The sequence below is a fragment of the Talpa occidentalis genome, unplaced genomic scaffold (genome assembly GCF_014898055.3).
Source record: "Talpa occidentalis isolate TD23 unplaced genomic scaffold, MPIMG_talOcc4v2.1 talOcc4.12, whole genome shotgun sequence".
In the NCBI taxonomy this organism is placed as follows: domain Eukaryota; kingdom Metazoa; phylum Chordata; class Mammalia; order Eulipotyphla; family Talpidae; genus Talpa; species Talpa occidentalis.
This window is the reverse complement of record NW_023601212.1, coordinates 44,485,865-44,503,711: the sequence shown is the minus strand read 5'-3', so window position 1 is coordinate 44,503,711 and position 17,847 is coordinate 44,485,865. Positions and strand designations below refer to the sequence as shown.

At 39.9% G+C, this 17,847-nt stretch overlaps 1 pseudogene; it reads left to right on the top strand.

Annotated features, from left to right (window-relative positions):
* LOC119242207 (olfactory receptor-like protein OLF4) overlaps window positions 1–17,847 on the top strand; it is a 40,244-nt pseudogene that overhangs the window by 3,683 nt on the left and 18,714 nt on the right.

The window sequence follows — 17,847 nt, the reverse complement described above, 5'->3', positions numbered from 1 at the left end:
TAGGGAAGTACCTCAACACAGGGGCTATTGTCCAAGGTGGGTGCTGTGTCTGCCCTTTGTTCATCTGGTGCTTTGCCTGCAGCTGTGTGGATCTTGTACCCGAAATTCTGCACTCTAGTTCTCAATTCTAGGGCTCTCAGATACAAAAATGCTTATTGTCATCCTGCACAGTGCCCGCTGTTATGTCATGTCCCAGGCCCCAAATCCTGTACTCCCCTCTCAGTTCCAGAATGCGGGTTGTCAGGTGGGAACTTCAGTAATCTTTCTCCATGTCCTTTTTTTTCTTCTCACCTCATTTTGTATGGCCGCCCCCTCCCAGAGCCTGAGGGTGGTTTTTGAATCTCTAGCTTTCAACTATTAGGTATTTGGTGATTTTGTTCTGATCACTAGGTGATGCCAGAGATCTTCCCTAATATCCTTCCATTATGCGCTTTTTCCCTATAAGCCTCTGGAGAACAGATGGGGTGTGGTGTGAAGAGTCTCAAAGGTGTGGGGTACTGTGTCTGCCCTGTTCTCTGCTGTCGTGGGGATCCCATGCCCCAAATTTCATGTCCCAGTTCTCAGTTTCAAAGCCCTCAGATTTGGGACTGGTGGTAGGTAGCCCAGCTCAGTGCCCTTAGATACGGTGCCTTTTGCATCATGCTCCTGAGCCAGGGTGCCTGGTTTCTGATTACCCAGTGAGGGTCATTCACTTCAGTGAAGGCTCCTGCTTGTCACCCCACCATCCTAGGCTGTGAGGATGGGGACCTGGGAAGCTACGGTCCATATATGCTATCTGAGCACTGCACACTTTTCTGCACAAGATTACTAGCTGGTCTTTGGCTATTTGCTTTTCTCTCAGCTGAGTCCTTATCCTCCACTAATGGCACCAAGTTTGCAATTACCCTGTGCTTTTCACTCACCTCTGTGGTGATTCCTGCACTGTTCTCCACAGTTCCTGGTTGCAGGGTTCAGTGCCTGCAGCAGTTCCTTTCCACTCACTGCCCCGCTTGATATCTAGTTTGTTCTTGTTTTTTTTTTTTTTCTCCTTTCTGATGGTCGGAGTGTGCCTATTTTATGGGTGGGGAGGGTAGCAGGGTTCTGATGCTTTCCTCACTTATCATCCTCTTTTGTTGCAACATTCCTCTTCGGGCAGTTTGCCAGCATTTGCCATTTTATCTTTTTTTTTAAAGATTTATTTATTTATTTATACAAGCACTGTGTACAGAGAGAGGCACGGGAGGGTGAGAGAATTCACCAGAGTCAAAGAGGGGAGCAGAGCAGGCAGAAGGACTGAGGTACACTGCTGAGTGGAGCAGCGGGTGGCAGGAGGGGTCTGCGCGCCATGCGGGACCCTCCTCCAGTGGCCGGGGAGCAGCCAGGGATCGAACCGCCACCGCAGAGGCTGCGGGCAGCTTCGCAACACAGCGCTCAACCACTGCGCCACCAGGGAGGCCCTTGCCAGTTTATTTGAAGTGTCCTGGTTCTCTCAAGCATCTGCCTTTTCTCCCTATAAGTTGTTTTTATGGGGGAACTTACAGCATTTCTTTGCTGCCATGTAGATCTCTCTCTCTCTCTCTCAAGGTATTTTTTAATTTCTTCTTTAATCTCATTGATTCAGTCATCTTTCAGTAGTGTTGGTTTCATTCTCCATTAGGTAGGAGAGCTCCTTGCTTTCATTTCATGGTTTATTTCTAGCTTGTTGCTTCTTTGGCCAGAGAAGATAGTTGGTATGATTTTAATCTTGGTGTATCTGTTGATGTTTGTTTTATATCCCAGTATGTGATCAATTTTGGAGAATGATCCTTGTGCAGATGAGAAAAATGTTCACTCAGATTTCATTGGGTGCTGTGTCCTATAGATGTCTGTTAAGTCCATGAGGTGTAGATCCTTGCTTAGAGCTCTAGTGTCCTTGCTTATTTTTTGTCTCATTGATGTATCCAATGGTTAGAGTTGTGTGTTGAAGACATCAACTACACATGTATTTTCTAATGTCTATTTGCAGAGATGATAATAATTGACTGATCTATTTTAGTGCTCCTTCATTTGGTGAGTATACGCTGATGAGTGTTATGTCTTCCTGATAAAGTGTCCCCTTAGTCATAATGTAGTGGCCATCTATGTCTCTTTTCACTTTTTTTAGTTTGAAATCTATTTTATTTGATGTAATTGTAGCTGTTATTGCTGTCTTTTTTGGTCCATTTGCTTGTAGGATTGTTTTCCATACTTTTACTTTCAATCTAAAATCTATGTTTATCTTCTGTAGTTAAATGCATTTCCTGTAGGCAATAAATGGTTGGGTTCTGTTTTTTATTTCATCCTGGGTACTCTGCATATTTTTAAAGATTTATTCATTTATACAAGAACTGTACAGGCCAGATGCATGGGAGGGTGAGAGGATTCACCAGAGACAGAGCGGGGAATAGAGCAGGCAGACTGATGGAATACACTGCTGAGGGGAGCAGAGGGTGAGACAGGAGAGGTCTGCCATGCCATGTGGGATTCTCGCTGGCTGGCTGGGATTGAACCCAAGCTACAGAGGCTGCGGACAGCTTCACAGTGCGGCGCTCAACTGCTTGCGCCACCTGGGAGGACCCCTGCATGTTTTTATTGATGAGTTTAGTCCGTTTACTTTAACATTGAATGTTGAAGCACTGACATTCATATTAGCCATTTTGTTTACCTTTTTGTGATTCTATTCCTTACCATATTCTGATCTTCCTATCCATTCTTTAGTTAGTTTGGCTTTAGGGTTTCTTGTAATATTTATTTATTTATTTTTTGAGTGGGGGTTTGGTAGTAGTGAATTCATTGAGATTTTGTTTATCTGAGATAGTTTTATTTTTCCCTTCATAGAGGAAGGAGGGTTTGTGGGATAGAGTATTCTTGGTTGGAATTTGTTGATTTGGAGTTTGTTAAATATGTCACTTCATTCTCTTCTTTTTTTTTTTTTTTTTTTTTTTTTTTTTTTTTTACAGTAAAGGAATCCAAGTTTTATTTTTTTTTTTTTTTTTTAAATATTAAATTTTATTTTTATATTCCCCCATACAATTGCAAACGCCCCATTCTGACCCCAATCCTTCCCCTCCCGCCCCACCCCCCAAAAAGTGTCTCTGGTTCATAGTTTTTTTGTTGATTTTGATTTTCACTTTCTTATATTCATTTTCCTGGTCCCTTATTTAAGTTTTCTAGATTCCTGCTATGAGTGAGACCATCCGGTATTTTTCTTTTTCTTTTTGGCTTATTTCGCTGAGCATGATCCCTTCCAGTGCCATCCATGTTGCTGCAAATTGCATGTGTTTATCTTTTTTGAATGCTGAGTAATATTCCATGGTATATATGTACCACATCTTCTTGATCCAGTCATCTATTTTTGGGCATTTGGGTTGTTTCCAAAGCTTAGCTATTGTAAACAGTGCTGCTATAAACATAGGAGTGCAGGTGCTCTTTGGAATTGATGTTTCTGTGTCCTTTGGGTAAATACCTAGGAGTGGAATTGCTGGATCATATGGAAGCTCTATGTTTAGTAGGTCCTTCTTGCCTATAGTGTATCTTCTGAGAAGTCTGATGTCAACCTAATTGGTTTTCCTTTATATAAGTTTTTCTGTTTCTTTGCCCTTGTCAGTTTCATTATTTTTTTCCTTGCCTTGGACCTTTGGAAACTTTACTATTATGTGTCTTGTGTAGTTTTCCTTTCATTGAGGTGATTTGGTGTTCTTCTAGCTACTTGTATGCCTATTTTCATTTCTGTCTTCATGCTTGGGAAGTTCTCTTCAATTATCTCCTTAAATATTTTCTCAGTTTCCTTATCTCTCTACTTACCTTCTGGAATTCCTATGACTCTTATATTTCCTTTCATCACGATGTCCACTATTTCCTGAAGTGTTTTTTCATTCCTTTTTATTCGTGCCTCTCTTTCCTTTTTCTTTTTGGTTCTTTTTATGTCTGTATCTTTGAGAGTACTGAATTGTTCCTCCATTTCTTCCATTCTATTTTCATGGCTTTTCCCCAAATTCTTGAGCTCCTCTGCTAATGTGGATATCCTCCATTTCCATTACTTTCTTCCTCAGTTCATTGATTATATTCTTATCTCTTTCTGAGTTTTCTCTTAATTCTTTCATTATTTTCATTATGGCTTTTTTAAATTCTTTGTTTGTTAGGTGTAGATAGTCTTCCACATCTATGTTAGCAGCTTCTGGTTAACCAGACTTTCTTTCTGTGGTGTATTTTTCTCAGAAGGACCTGCTTGATATTAGTAATTTTCTTTCTTCCCATTGTTTGCCTTCAGATATGTTCTGTTCATGGTGACACTGTACCACTGCTGCTGGTGGGCATGACTGGTGGGCATGACTCATGATTTCTCTTGCTCAGGCATGGATGTGTCTACCTAGTGTCTGAGCTGGTGTGGCTGGGTACATACCTAGACACTCTTCTATTATGGTAGCTGTTGTTCTGAGCTGTGTTTTGCACCAGAGCCCCTGTTTTCTGGTACCCAGTGCATAGGATGAGACCCAATGTCTCAGCCTGTGGTAGTTGAGAGTCTTATGTGGAATATTGCACCTCTAGACACATGCTGAGGCCAGGTACATTGGGAGTTGCCTGCTGTTTGGGTGGGATGTATTTCTCTGTTGAAATGCTAGGACCCTCTAGGTGTGTCTCAGAAAAATACTGGGATCAAAAGAGAATGAGGACAGGAAGAAGGGATAAGAAGAAGGAAGTGTATGAAAGGGAAATGTAGAAGGAACAAAGGTGAGAGAAGAAGGGTCTAAATAGGGGGACAAGGAAAAAGGAGAAGGAGGAGGAGGGAATGTAGCAGAAGGAGAAGAGAAAGTGGTGATGGTGATGTAAAAGAGAGAAAGAAGAAAGATAGAAGAATCAGAAAACAGAAATAAAGAGAGGGAAACAGATAACAATTAACTAGCTAATAAACAAACACATAAACGGATGGGGGCAGGGAGAATACTTCTCAGGGCTCTGCTGTTTCCCAGTGAGTTTGGCGTCCCGCAGGAGAGAAAAAGAAAAAGAAAAAAACAAAAAACAAACCTACCAAGCTTGGACAGTGCAAAAAGAACTGCAGCTGTGGATGTGGGAGGATAGACACAACTTCTGTGCCCATGAGGAAGTTGGGTGAGTGTTGGGCTCCTGTATCCTCCCTCACCTGAGGGTTTGGGGAACCAAGAGACCCTCAATGTAGGGACCAGCCCTGCTATGCGCCCCCCGATGTCCTTCCTGCATAAATGTGCCAGGCCAGTCTGATGTCCTTCCTTTGTAAGTGCCCCTGCCTGGCAGGTTAAATGTTAACTCTGGTCTCCAGGAGCTGATGGTGGGGGGAGGGAGGCGCCACCTTAAGGGGGCTGCTCACAGAGCTTTACGTTTGTGGGGAGGCCCCGATTGCCTACATTTTGTTGTCCAGAACCCTCCTATGCCTTAGGATTCTCCTGGTTTCTTGTCTTGCAACTTTTCCACCTTTACTTCTAGGTGTTAAGACGTCTTTGTGGGTCTGGGAGGGGAGCAGTGGTCCCATGATTTTCTTTTTTTCCCTTCCCCCCATCTTTACAAATTCTCTCAGCAGTCTGCTGCCAAGTATGTCTAATGCCTCCAAATTCTGCTGGGGTTTTACAGTTATTTCTCCATATTGGATGTTTTTATGGGTGAATTTGATCCCAGCGTCCTTTCCCTGCCATGTTGATGATGTCTCCTCTTAATGTGGTTTTAATATATGTCGCTTGATAATGAATAATGTTGAATATCTACTCATGTGTTTTGGACTATCACCATGTCTTTTTTTGGTAAAGTATCTAATCAATTCTTTTGATCATTAGTTTGAATTAGTTTGTGCAAGTTTTTTTTTTTAAGATTTATTTATTTATTTATACAAGCACTGGGTACATTCAGAAGTGCAGGAGGGTAAGAGAATTCACCAGCGCCAGAGCAGAGAGCAGAACAGGCAGAAGGACCGAGGTATACTGCTGAGGGGATCAGTGGGTGGCAGGAGAGGTCTGCTCGCCATGTGGGACCCTCGCCCTGTGGTGGGGGATTGAACTGGCACTGCAGAGGCTGCAGGCAGCTTCACAGCCCAGCGCTCAACCACTGCGCCACCAGGGAGGCCCAGGTTATGCAAGTTTTTAATCACTGAGTTCTAGACATACTTTTACTATTTCTGATGTAAATCATTGTTAATTATGTAAACATTTTCCATAGTCTTTGGCTTCTCTTTTTATTTTCTTAGTAGTATCTTTCAGGAAAAGAGCATATATCATTGTTATTATTTCTTCTTTAAATAATTGGGGAACTTCACCAATAAATACACCTGTGTCTGAAGTTTTGCAAGTTGGTAGGTTTTTAACTAAACTCATATTAGGAATTTATATCAATATGTGATAAGCTATTTGTGTGTAAGTATTTTTTCAGTTAATATCTTGGAGTCAGTTGTTCAATTTCATGCCTTAGTTAAATTTATGGACATAAGATAGTTTCTAATACTCTTATTAGCTCTTTAATATCTACAATTCAAACGGTAATCACCATCTTTCATTCCTGATGTTAGCAATTTGAGTCTTCCCTCCTTTTTCTATTGGTCAGTCTAGCTTAGACTTTAATCAATCATCAGTTATTTCAAAGAATTAGATTTAAGTTTTGTTGACTTTTCCACTTTATGTTTCTTCAATTTTTGTGCTTATCAGTTTGTGCTATGTGTTTAATTTACTCTCATTTGTCTAGTTTCTTCTGTAGAAACTTATTAATTTGAAGGCTTTTTTTTTCTATTATAAGCATTTAATACTATAAAATTTCCTCTGGTGCATTGATGTTGTTCTCTCTCAGAACCGTGGGTGAACCATGAGAACAAATCCAGGAAGGCCTGTCTCAACAAGTTTTCCTTAGATCAACCACAGTAGTTGAGCCCTAATAAATAAACTTCTCTCATCAAGAACAGCAGAGACACCCCATCTAATCCAATGCTTGACTATGGACTCATAAGGGGACCAACAGATATCAGAACACCTCTAAACTCTATAGACCCATTAAAGAATGAAAAACATTAAACTATTCAATTTTAGAATGACTTGTTATAAAGCAATAACTAACTGACAATATAAGCAGAGTGAATAAAATGGAAAAAATATAATAACCTGCTACTCATTAGTAGTAGACTTTATGCTGATACCTGAAAACAAGATTCATGATCATTCTGTTATTCAACTTTCTTTCAGATAACTGTATTAAAGGTGACTCTACTGAAGTTCTCTTCCAGGTAATCAAGAGAAGGATGAAGTATATGCATATATGTGCATGAAAACATGTGACCCTTATTCTCATGCCTAAAAAGGGTTTCAACTTTTATGTTATACATGCTTTGATTAAAAGGATTGATGATAATCCTCAGCATAAATGAGATGTATAATGGATTGTCCGGAGCCGCATGGAGCATGCGCCGTGTTGTGCATGCTCGCAAATGTCCAGAGCCACATGGAGCATGCGCCGTGTTGTGCATGCTCCGAAGTTAGGTTTCGGTTTCTGTTTCGCTTTCGGAGAAACCACTGCGTGTCCGGAAGAGCACGTGGGACAGAGAGGTACGAGAGAGGAGCGAGGGGGGATAGGAAGGGAACCACGGGAGAGACTGTGTGGAGGAGAAGGAGGGAGACTGCGTAGAGGATGAGGCGAGGAGACCTCGAGAGGGAGACTGTGGAAAGGATACTGTGTAGAGACTTTGAGAGAGGATACTGAGAAATGTACTGAGAGAGGAGCATAGAGAAAGCCAGGGAAGGTAGTAGGACAGGGAAAGGAAAAAAACATGTAAAAGTGAAGGAAAAGGAAAAATAAAGAAGCAAACGCTAGCGTCAAGTTGTCAAGCCCCTCATTTCAATCCTCAGCCCTTCTCTTTTCGTGCCTCCGAATCCCGCGGGTCGGGACAGGTGGCGCCCAACGTGGGGCACGAAAAAGAATGAAGGAACCGCTGAAGGACCAACTGTGGTGAGCCGGCAAGTAAAGTAAAGTAAGGTAAGGTAGCTGGGATCATGGGCAATTCAATGTCCAAGGGGCAGTTAGTTATTTCCCTGGAAGCTCTTCTAAAAGAGTTTGGGGTTCCTCTCAGTAGAAAAATTCTTAAAGGATTTGTAGAGACCCTTAGTATTACTAGTAAATGGTTTCTGAAGCAGGATCAGGTCGATAGTGACAATTGGAATAAGGTGAAAGGAGATATTGTCTTGCATCAGCAATTATATGGCCTTGAGTCTCTTCCTGGCACTACTTTGACGGTCTGGAGAGTGGTGGGAGATGCTCTTAATGCCGGTGGCACTGCTGCCACTCAGTTAGCCACTGAGGCCGTCAGGACAGCGAGACAAATGGAGGAAGAAGATAGAAGTTCCATTAAGAGTTCTACATCGGTAAGTCACCCTTCCTCTACTCAAAAAATAACAACAGTCCCTTCTCCAGATGATTCTACCCATGAGTCGGGAGGAGAGGAGGAACAGGATGAGAAAGGTCTCAGTTGTTATAAGCCAAGGAAGCGTAAAAGGAGATGGAAAACACCTGGGGAGCCACCTCCTGCGCCACCTCCGAGAACACTCCCCCAGGGACCGTTTGACTACAGCTCTCTTTACCCTTAATTTTTTGACCCTAGATACTCAGGGGCGGTCAGCTGCTGATCGGCACTGGTCGCCAGACCCTCGGCAGGTCACGATGCTGCAAGCGAGATGGAAGGACCCAGTTAATAATGAGTGGCAACCACCCGTGCCAGTATTAATACAGCTGCCAGGCAGCATTTGTCTTTTCCCACAGGATGCAGAAGCACCCCGATGGGTTCCTGCTCGATTGGTTCGGTTTGTCAATATACCTGACCCTGCTAACATTGATGACACAAGCATCCCAGATGTTAGTACGATGGGCGATTGTGCATCAGCTGCTGTTTTTGCTCCTCATTGATCATCATGATTCCACTTTTCCACAAGTATTTGCCACTAATCTTACTATTGGTCTGGCTTCCAAGCCATTGGATAGTGCCCCGTTGGGCCAGGGTGAGGTGAAAATATTTAATGGCATTTATTCTGTAAACATTAGTTCTACCATTGAATAATTTGTTAGTATTCAGAATAATAGATTATAGAGTTTGTCTGCTGCTGTCTGTCTGTCCCCTCCTTTCTTTTTTGTCCTCCCCAATAATGCAGGAGATGCCACTGGGTTGAGCTGTTCAGCGGAGACTTGCCCCCTCTCTGCCTCCTGGGCCCGGAGTGCAGAGAGAGCGATGATCGTTGTCTACCTTCTATTTTAGTCATGCCCGTGGATGTTTCTGCACACCTTTCCCCTGTTCTACCTAGGAGGAGACATGATTTTAGCATCACTGCAGCTATTGTTGCCGTTTCAATAGCAGAGGCCGCGGCTGCGGCTGCTGCTGCCGTTGCTGTCACTTAAGCTGCTGTAAATACAGACACTATGGACAATTTAGCTGCCGGTATTGCTTCTGCGTTGTCAACACAGTAATATATGAATGGACATTTGCAAAATGGACTTTTTATGCTTAGTCAGCAGTTAGCTCATGTAAGAAGAGATAGACACACTTTTGTTAACCACTCACATGCATTGTAACTTTTTGTACAGTTTTATTTGTGTAATTCCTGTTATGGTGAAAAATATGTTTATGGAAGAAAATAGGTTAAATAGTGTAATCAGAGGACCTTAGAACCACCAGCTCCTGAACCTGACCTCTCAACTGGCGAGACAGCTCATAACTGTTAACAACACTTGGGTTACCCTGTTTCGAGTAAGGGTCTCATTGCCTGGTTTAGAGGACTCCTCCCAGAGTTACTGTTTGTGCATTCGGCATATGGTTTCTCCATCGGCTACGGAAGCGAAACAAAAAACGTGCTATTGTGGTCAGGCAGGTACTTGGTGCCATGGTACTTGACCAGGACTCCCCAGTAGCATCCGGATGGGTCAACTTAGCCCTAGAGAACCTGTGAGCCAAAGACGGGTAAGAGCGTAGCCCGTCCAGACCAACCTAAGACAGCGGTCCAGACCAAGTGCGCCGGATTAGCAAAGACGGGTAAGGCTGGTTACGGGATATGCCAACCTAAGACAGGCCAGGTATCTCATTTAAAAGAAAAAAGGGGGAGATGTCCGGAGCCGCATGGAGCATGCGCCGTATTGCGCATGCTCGCAAATGTCCGGAGCCGCATGGAGCATGCACCGTGTTGCGCATGCTCCGAAGTTAGGTTTCGGTTTCTGTTTCGCTTTCGGAGAAACCACTGCGCGTCCGAAAGAGCACTTGGGACAGAGAGGTACGAGAGAGGAGCGAGGGGGGATAGGAAGGGAACCACGGGAGAGACTGTGTGGAGGAGAAGGAGGGAGATTGCGTAGAGGATAGGGAGAGAAACTGCGTGGAGGAGAAGGAGAGAGACTGCGTGGAGGAGAAGGAGAGAGACTGCGTAGAGGAAAAGGAAAAATAAAGAAGCAAACGCTAGCGTCAAGTTGTCAAGCCCCTCATTTCAATCCTCAGCCCTTCTCTTTTCGTGCCTCCGAATCCCGCGGGTCGGGACAATGGATAATGCTGATAATGTTCATTTACTGCCCAATCGTGGTTATGAAAATTTAGAAAATGGGAGATATTTCATTTAGGGAATGAAAAGACTTTTTATTAGTGGTTTAACTTATAGCCATCACTGCAAATGTTCAAGTAGAGGGGTCTCCCTGGTGGCACAAGGGGTTAAGATGCAGCACTATGAAACTATCCCCAGCCATTATAGCAAGAGTTAGATCCTTAGCCAGGGAGGTGACCCACATGGCACAGCAGACCTCTCCTGACTCATCTGCTATTCCCCTAAGCAGTGTATTTCAGGCAATCAACCTATTCTGTTCCCCACTCTGTCTCTGGTGAATTCTCTTAACCCCCCACCACTCTGGGCTGTACCCCAGTACTTGTATGCATAAATAAATGAACCATTAAAAAAAGAATTTTTCAGGTAGAAACAGGAATAGAAATAGAATATATACTAATATTTTTTAGACATTTTATTCATTGTGTTACTATTGTAAATGGGATTGTGTTCTTTTTTAATTGCAACATTTTTTTTAAAAGTTGAGTTAACATTGGGTTACAACACTGTTCACAATATTTCAAATTTAGGTTACCACACATTACCCACCATCAAAGCAAAAATAAATCTCCACCATAGAACATTGTGTCTGATCCACCATCTTTATTCCAAAAGCCACCCACCCTTTTAGGTAGCCTCGATTCTGCAGTGTATTTCTAGGGTTTCTTTTGGTTTTGTTCTATCTATTTCATTACATTCCATATATGAGTAAAATCATCTGGTTTTTATCTTTCTCTTCTGACTTATTTTGTTTTGTTGATAATGTTCTTCAAGCATCCCTTAATGATTTTATACTGTCTGTATGTTCTACTATATATATATTTAAATAGAGATACTTAAAAATTATTTATGTGGACATGTACCTATTTCATAAACCTTTCTGTAAAACATTCTTTCTGTGAAAATTTCTTAATAGAAGTTACAACTAGCTCTTAGCACAATTTATTCTCTCAATGATCTTTTATTGTTCACATGTTGTTATTTATTATATTAAGAAAAATTCTTACAACCATTTTTTCTCCTTTTTACAATTTTATTTTATATATATTTACATCATTTTTCATTATTGTACAATGTATTCATTTTCATCTTGCTTATAGTCCCCATATAATTCCCACACCCCTTGTTTTGATCCTACTCCCTTCTCCCCACCACCCCCCCATAGTGTGTCTCTGGTTTATAGTTGCTTATTGATTTTTACTTTATTATAATTAGTCTTTTTCCTGGCCTCCTATTTAGGTTTTCTAAATTCCTGCTATGAATGAAATCATCAGGTATTTTTCTTTTCCTTTCTGGCTTATTTTGCTGAGCATGATCCCTTCCAGCTCCATCCATATTGCTGTTAATTGCATGAGTTTATATTTTTTGATTGCTGAACAATATTCCATTGTATATATGTACCACATCTTGATCCAGGCATTTATTTTTGGGCATTTGCATTGTTCCTTAGTTTACCTATTGTAAATAGTGCTGCTATAGTGCTGCTATAGGGGTGCATGTGCCCTTTCGAATTAATGTTTCTGAGTCCTTTGGGTAAATACCTAGGAGTGCAATTGCTGGATCATATGGAAGCCCCATCTTTAGCAGGTTGAGGAATCTCCACACAGCTCTCCATAGTGGTTGCACCAGTTTGCATTCCCACCAGCAGTGCAGGAGGGTTCCTTTATCTCCACATCTTGCCAACATTTGTTGTTGCTAGTTTTTTTCTTTTTTTAATGTGTCATTCTCACTGGTATAAGATGGTATCTCATAGCTTTGATTAGCACTTCCATGATTACTAGTGATGTTGAATATTTTTTTCATATGCCTGTTGGCCATTTGCATTTCCTCTTGGGTGAAGTTTCTTTTTAGCTCTTCTGCCCATCTTTTGACTGGGTTATTTACTTTGTTTTTGTTGAGACTCTTCAGCTATTTGTAGATATTTGTGATTAGTCCTTTATCATTAGTGTTGTGTGCAAAAATTTTCTCCCAAACAGTGTAGTGTCTCTTTGTTTTGGTTGCTGTACAGAAACTCTTTAATTTGATGTAGTCCAGGCTGTTTATCCTTTCCTTCACTGTCACTACTTTGGGTGATTTGTCTTTTAAGATGTTACTGAGGTGTATGTCATGTAGTGTTTTACCTATATTTCCTTCTATACATTTTATGGTGTCAGGCTTTATATCTAGTTCTTTAATCCATTTTGAGTTGCTTTTTGTGCATGGTGACTCACAGTCATTTTTAATAGCAGCATATTACACAATGTTTTGTCCCTAAGAGACACACTAACGTACTAGGGAAGTTTCTGACTGGGTTAGAATATTTTTTTGTTGGATTGTTCAGCTTAATGAACATTTCAAGTGTTACCATAACTTAATAAGAGGTGCATTTGTTACCCTAGTAAATACTTTTCACTACTAGCATATTGTTAAATGGTATAACATAAAAATTCAACCTATATTGTTAAATGATATAACATAAAAAATGTCACTTCAGACAGGGCACTAGCACTAAAACACACAAACTGCATTTTGCAATGGATTATTTATTTATTTATTTATTTAATATATTTTACATCATTTTTCATTTTTGCTCAATGTATGCATTTCCATCTTGGTTATAATCCCCATACAATTCCCACATCCCTTATTTTGACTGTAATTTCTCCTACCCTCCCACCCCCTTAGTGTGTCTATGGTTTAGAGTTGCTTGTTGATTTTAATTTTTACTTTATTTTAATTAGTCTTTTTCCTGTTCTCTTATTTAGGTTTTCTAAATTCCTGCTATGAGTGAGACCATCCGGTATTTTTCTTTTTCTTTCTGGCTTGTTTCACTGATTATGATCCCTTCCAGCTCCATCCATGTTGCTGCAAATTGCATAAGTTATCTTTCTAGATAGCTGAGTATTATTCTATTGTGTATATATACCACATCTTCTTGATCCAGTCATCTATTGTTGGGCATATGGGTTGTTTCCATAGCTTAGCTATTGTAAATAGTGCTGCTATAAACATAGGAGTGCAGGTACCCTTTTGAATTAATGTTTCTGTGTACTTTGGGTATATACCTAGGAGTGGAATTGCTGGACAATATGGAAGCTCCATCTTTAGCAGGTTGAGGAATCTCCAGACAGCTCTTCATAGTGGTTGCACCAGTTTGCACTCCCACCAGCAGTGATAGGAGAGTTCCTTGTTCACTACATACTTGCCAACATTTGTTGTTGCTAGTTTTTTTTAATATGTGCCATTCTCACTGTTTTAAGATGGTATCTCATTGTAGTTTTGATTTGTAGTTCCCTGATTACAAGTGATGCTAAACATTTTTTCATATGCCAGTTGGCCATTCACATTTCCTCTTTGGAGAAGTTCCTTTTTAGCTCTTCTGCCCATTTTTGACTGGGTTATTTACTTTGTTTTTGTTGAGACTCTTCAGCTCTTTGTAGATTTTGTGATCAGTCCCTTATCATTCATATTGTGTGCATAAATTCTCTCCCAGTCAGTGGCCTGTCTGTTTGATTTGTTTACTGTATCTTTTGCTGTGCAGAAGCACTTTAATTTGATGTAGTCTCAGCTGTTTACCTTTGCCTTTGCTATCACTACTTTGGGTGATGCATCTTTAAAGATGTTATCGAGGTGTATGTCATGTAGTATTTCTGCTCTATGTCCTTCTATGTATTTTAAGGTTTCAGGTCTTATGTCTAGTTCTTTAATCCATTTTGAGTTGGTTTTTGTGCATGTTGTGAGGCAGTAGTCAAGCTTCATTCTTTTGCATGTAATGACCTAGTTTTCCCAGTACCATTTGTTGAACTAACTTTCTTTGTTCCATTGCATATTCTTTGCTCCTTTGTCAAAGATTAGTGGACTATAAATCTGTGGGCTTATTTCTGGATTTTCTATTCAGTTCCTTTGATCTATGTGTCTGTTCTTGTTCCAATACCATGCAGTTTTGATGATTATGGCTTTGTAGTATAGTTTGAAGTCTGGGAGTGTGATGCCTCCATTCCCTTCTTTTTTTTTTTTTCAGGAGAGCTTTGTCTATTTGGGATTTATTTGTGATTCCATATAAATTTCATCAATAATTGTTCTATTTATTTGAAGAATGACATTGAGATTTTGATTGGAATAGCATTGAATCTGTATATTGCTTTTGGTAGGATGGCCATTTTAATAATGTTTATTCCTCCAATCCATGAGCAGGGGATGTCTTTCCATTTCTTTGTGTCTTCTTCTATTTTTAAAACTGTTTTATAGTTTTCTTTGTATAGGTCCTTTACCTCTTTTTTTAGGTTTATTCCCAAGTATTTAATTTATTTTTTTTTGTTTCAATAATAAGAAGGATGTTTTTTTTTATTTCATTTTCTTCAGATTTATTGTTTATGTATAGGAAGGCTACTGATTTTTGCATGTTGATTTTGTGTCCTGCTACTTTGCTAAACTGATTGATTAGTTTGATTAGCTTTTTTTTTTGTGGAGTTTTGGGGGTTCTCTATGTATAATATCATATCATCTGTGAATAGTAATAGTTTGACTTCTTTCTTCCTTATTTGGATTCCTTGCATGTCTTTCTCTTGTCTTATTGTTCTGCATAGGACTTCCAGTATTATATTGAAAAGAGTGGTGACAGTGGACATCCTTGTCTTGTTCCAGACCTTAACGTAAATGCTTTCAACTTTTCACCATGAAGAATGATGCTGGCTGTGGCCTTGTCATACATGGCCTTTATGATGTTGAGGTATGTTCCTTGTATCCCAAGAATTTCATGGGCCTTTATCATAAATGGGTGCTGTACTTTGTTGAAAGCTTTCCCAGCATCTAATTGATATTATCATATGTTTTTTTATATTTATTTTTGTTGATGTGTTGGATTGCATTGATTGATTTTCAGATGTTGAATCATCCTTGGCCATGGTGAATTATTTTATAGATACATTGTTGGATTCTGATAGCTAAAATTTTATTCAGGGTTTTTGCATCAGTGTTCATTAGAAAGATTGGCCTGTAGTTTTCTTTATTTGTGTTGTCCTTGTTCGGTTTTGGTATTAGTGTAATTTTGGCTTCATAGAATGTGTTTGGTGTTATCCCTTCCTTCTCAATTTTTTGAAAGAGTTTGTGAAGGATAGGCACTAATTTGTTTCTGACTGTTTGGTGGAATTCATTTGTAAATCCATCTGGTCCTGGGCTTTTGTGTTTGGAGAGGGTTTTGATAACCATTTCAAATTCACTGCTTGTAATTGGTCTGTTTAGGTATTCTATGTCTTCTTTTTCTAGCTTTGGGTGATTGTAGAGTTGTATGAATTTGTCTGTCTCGTCTAGATTGTTGAGCTTGTTTGCGTATAACTGTTCATAGTAGTTACTGATTATTCTTTTGATTTCTGCTGTGTTTGTTGTGATTTCTCCTCTTTCATTTGTGATCCTATTTATTTGTGCTTTCTCCTGTTTTTCCTTTGTGAGCCTGGCTAAGGATGTGTCTATTTTATTTATTTTTTCAAAGAACCAAATTTTGGTTTCACTGATATTTTGGATTTTTTATTTTTAGTTTCTATTTCATTTTTTTCTGCTTTGATTTTTATTATTTCCTTTCTTACTGCTTTTAGGGTTTTTTGTTGTTCATTTTTTAGTCCTTTGAGATGTGACATTAGGTTGTTTATTGTTTGTTGATGTGAGCCTTTATTGCTGCATATTTTCCTCTTATTACTGCTTTTGCTGCATCCCATACATTTAGGGAATTGGTGTCCTCCTTGTCATTCACCTCAAAGCATTTTTTTTTAATTTTTATTTTATTTATTCTTTTTTTTAATATTATATTTTATTTATTTATACAAGCACTGGGTACAGTCAGAAGCGCAGGATGGTGAGAGAATTCACCAGAGGCAGAGCGGAGAGCAGAGCAGAGCAGAGCAGGCAGACCAACGAAGTGTACTGCTGAGGGTGGCAGGAGAGGTGGCAGGAGAGGTCTGTGGCATGTGGGACCCTCATCCTTTGTCCGGGGATTGAACCAGTGTTGCAGAGGCTGTGGGCAGCTTCGCGACCCAGTGCTCAACTGCTGTGCCGCCTGGGAAGCCCCTTATTTCATTTATTCTTTTAAAGATTGATTTATTTATGCATTTAAGAGCTGGGGTACAGTCCAGAGGTATGAGGGGTGAGAGGATTCACCAGAGACAGAATGGGGAACAGAACAGGCATATCAACTGATGTACACTGCTGAGGGGAGCAGTGGGCAAGCCAGGAGAGGTCTGTGGCACCATTTAAATAGCTCCCTGACCGGGGATGGAACTAGTGCTGCTGTGACTTCGGACTGCTTCATAGTTTGTGCCAATTCCTTTTTGCTACCAGGCAGGCCTTCAAAGTACTTTTTTCGTTTCTTCTTTTATCTCATTAATCCAGTGGTCTTCCAGTAATGTGGGGTCAATCTCCATGAGGTGGGAGGGTTCCTTGCCTTCTTTTTATGATTTATTTCTATTTTCATGCCTTCATGGTCAGAGAAGATGGTTAGTATGATTTCAATCCTGGTGTATCTATTGATGTTTTTTTTTTGTGTCCCAGTATGTGATTGATCCTGGAGAATGGCCTTGTCATACAAGAGAATAGTCGTGTGTGATTGTGAAAAATGTGTATTCAGATTTTTTTTTTTTGGGTTCAGTGTTCTATAGATGTCTGTTAAGCCCATGAGGTCTAGATCCTTATTTAGAGCTTTGATGTCCTTACTTTTTTTTTTTTTGTCTTGTTGATCTATCCATCATTGATAGTGGTGTGTTGAAGTCACCTACTTCTGATGTCTGTTTTCAGAGATGATAATAGTTCTCTGATATATTTTGGTGTTCCTTCCTTTGGTGAGTATATGTTAATGAGTGTTATTTATTCTTGAATTATTGTCCCTTTGATCATAATGTAGTGACTGTCTGGGTCTCTTTTTACCTTTTTGAGTTTGAAATCTGTTTTATCTGATATAAGCATAACTGTTCCTGCCTTATTTTTTGGTCCATTTGTGTGTAGGATTGTTTTCCATCCTTTTACTTTTAATCAATTTTTATCTTTTGTAGTTAAGTGAGTTTCCTGGAAACAGCAAAAGGTTGAGTTTTGTTTCTTAATCCAGCCTGTGACTCATGTCTTTTTATTGAAGAGTTTATTCCATTTACATTTAGAGTTAATATTAATATGTTGATGTCTGTATTTGCCATTTTGTTTGTCTTTTTCTGGTTTTATTTATTTATTTATCTGGCTTTATTTATTTATTTTTTATTTTTTTTAATTTTTTTTCTTGTTTTATTCTTATTCATCCCTCTGTTGGTTCTGGCTTTAGGAC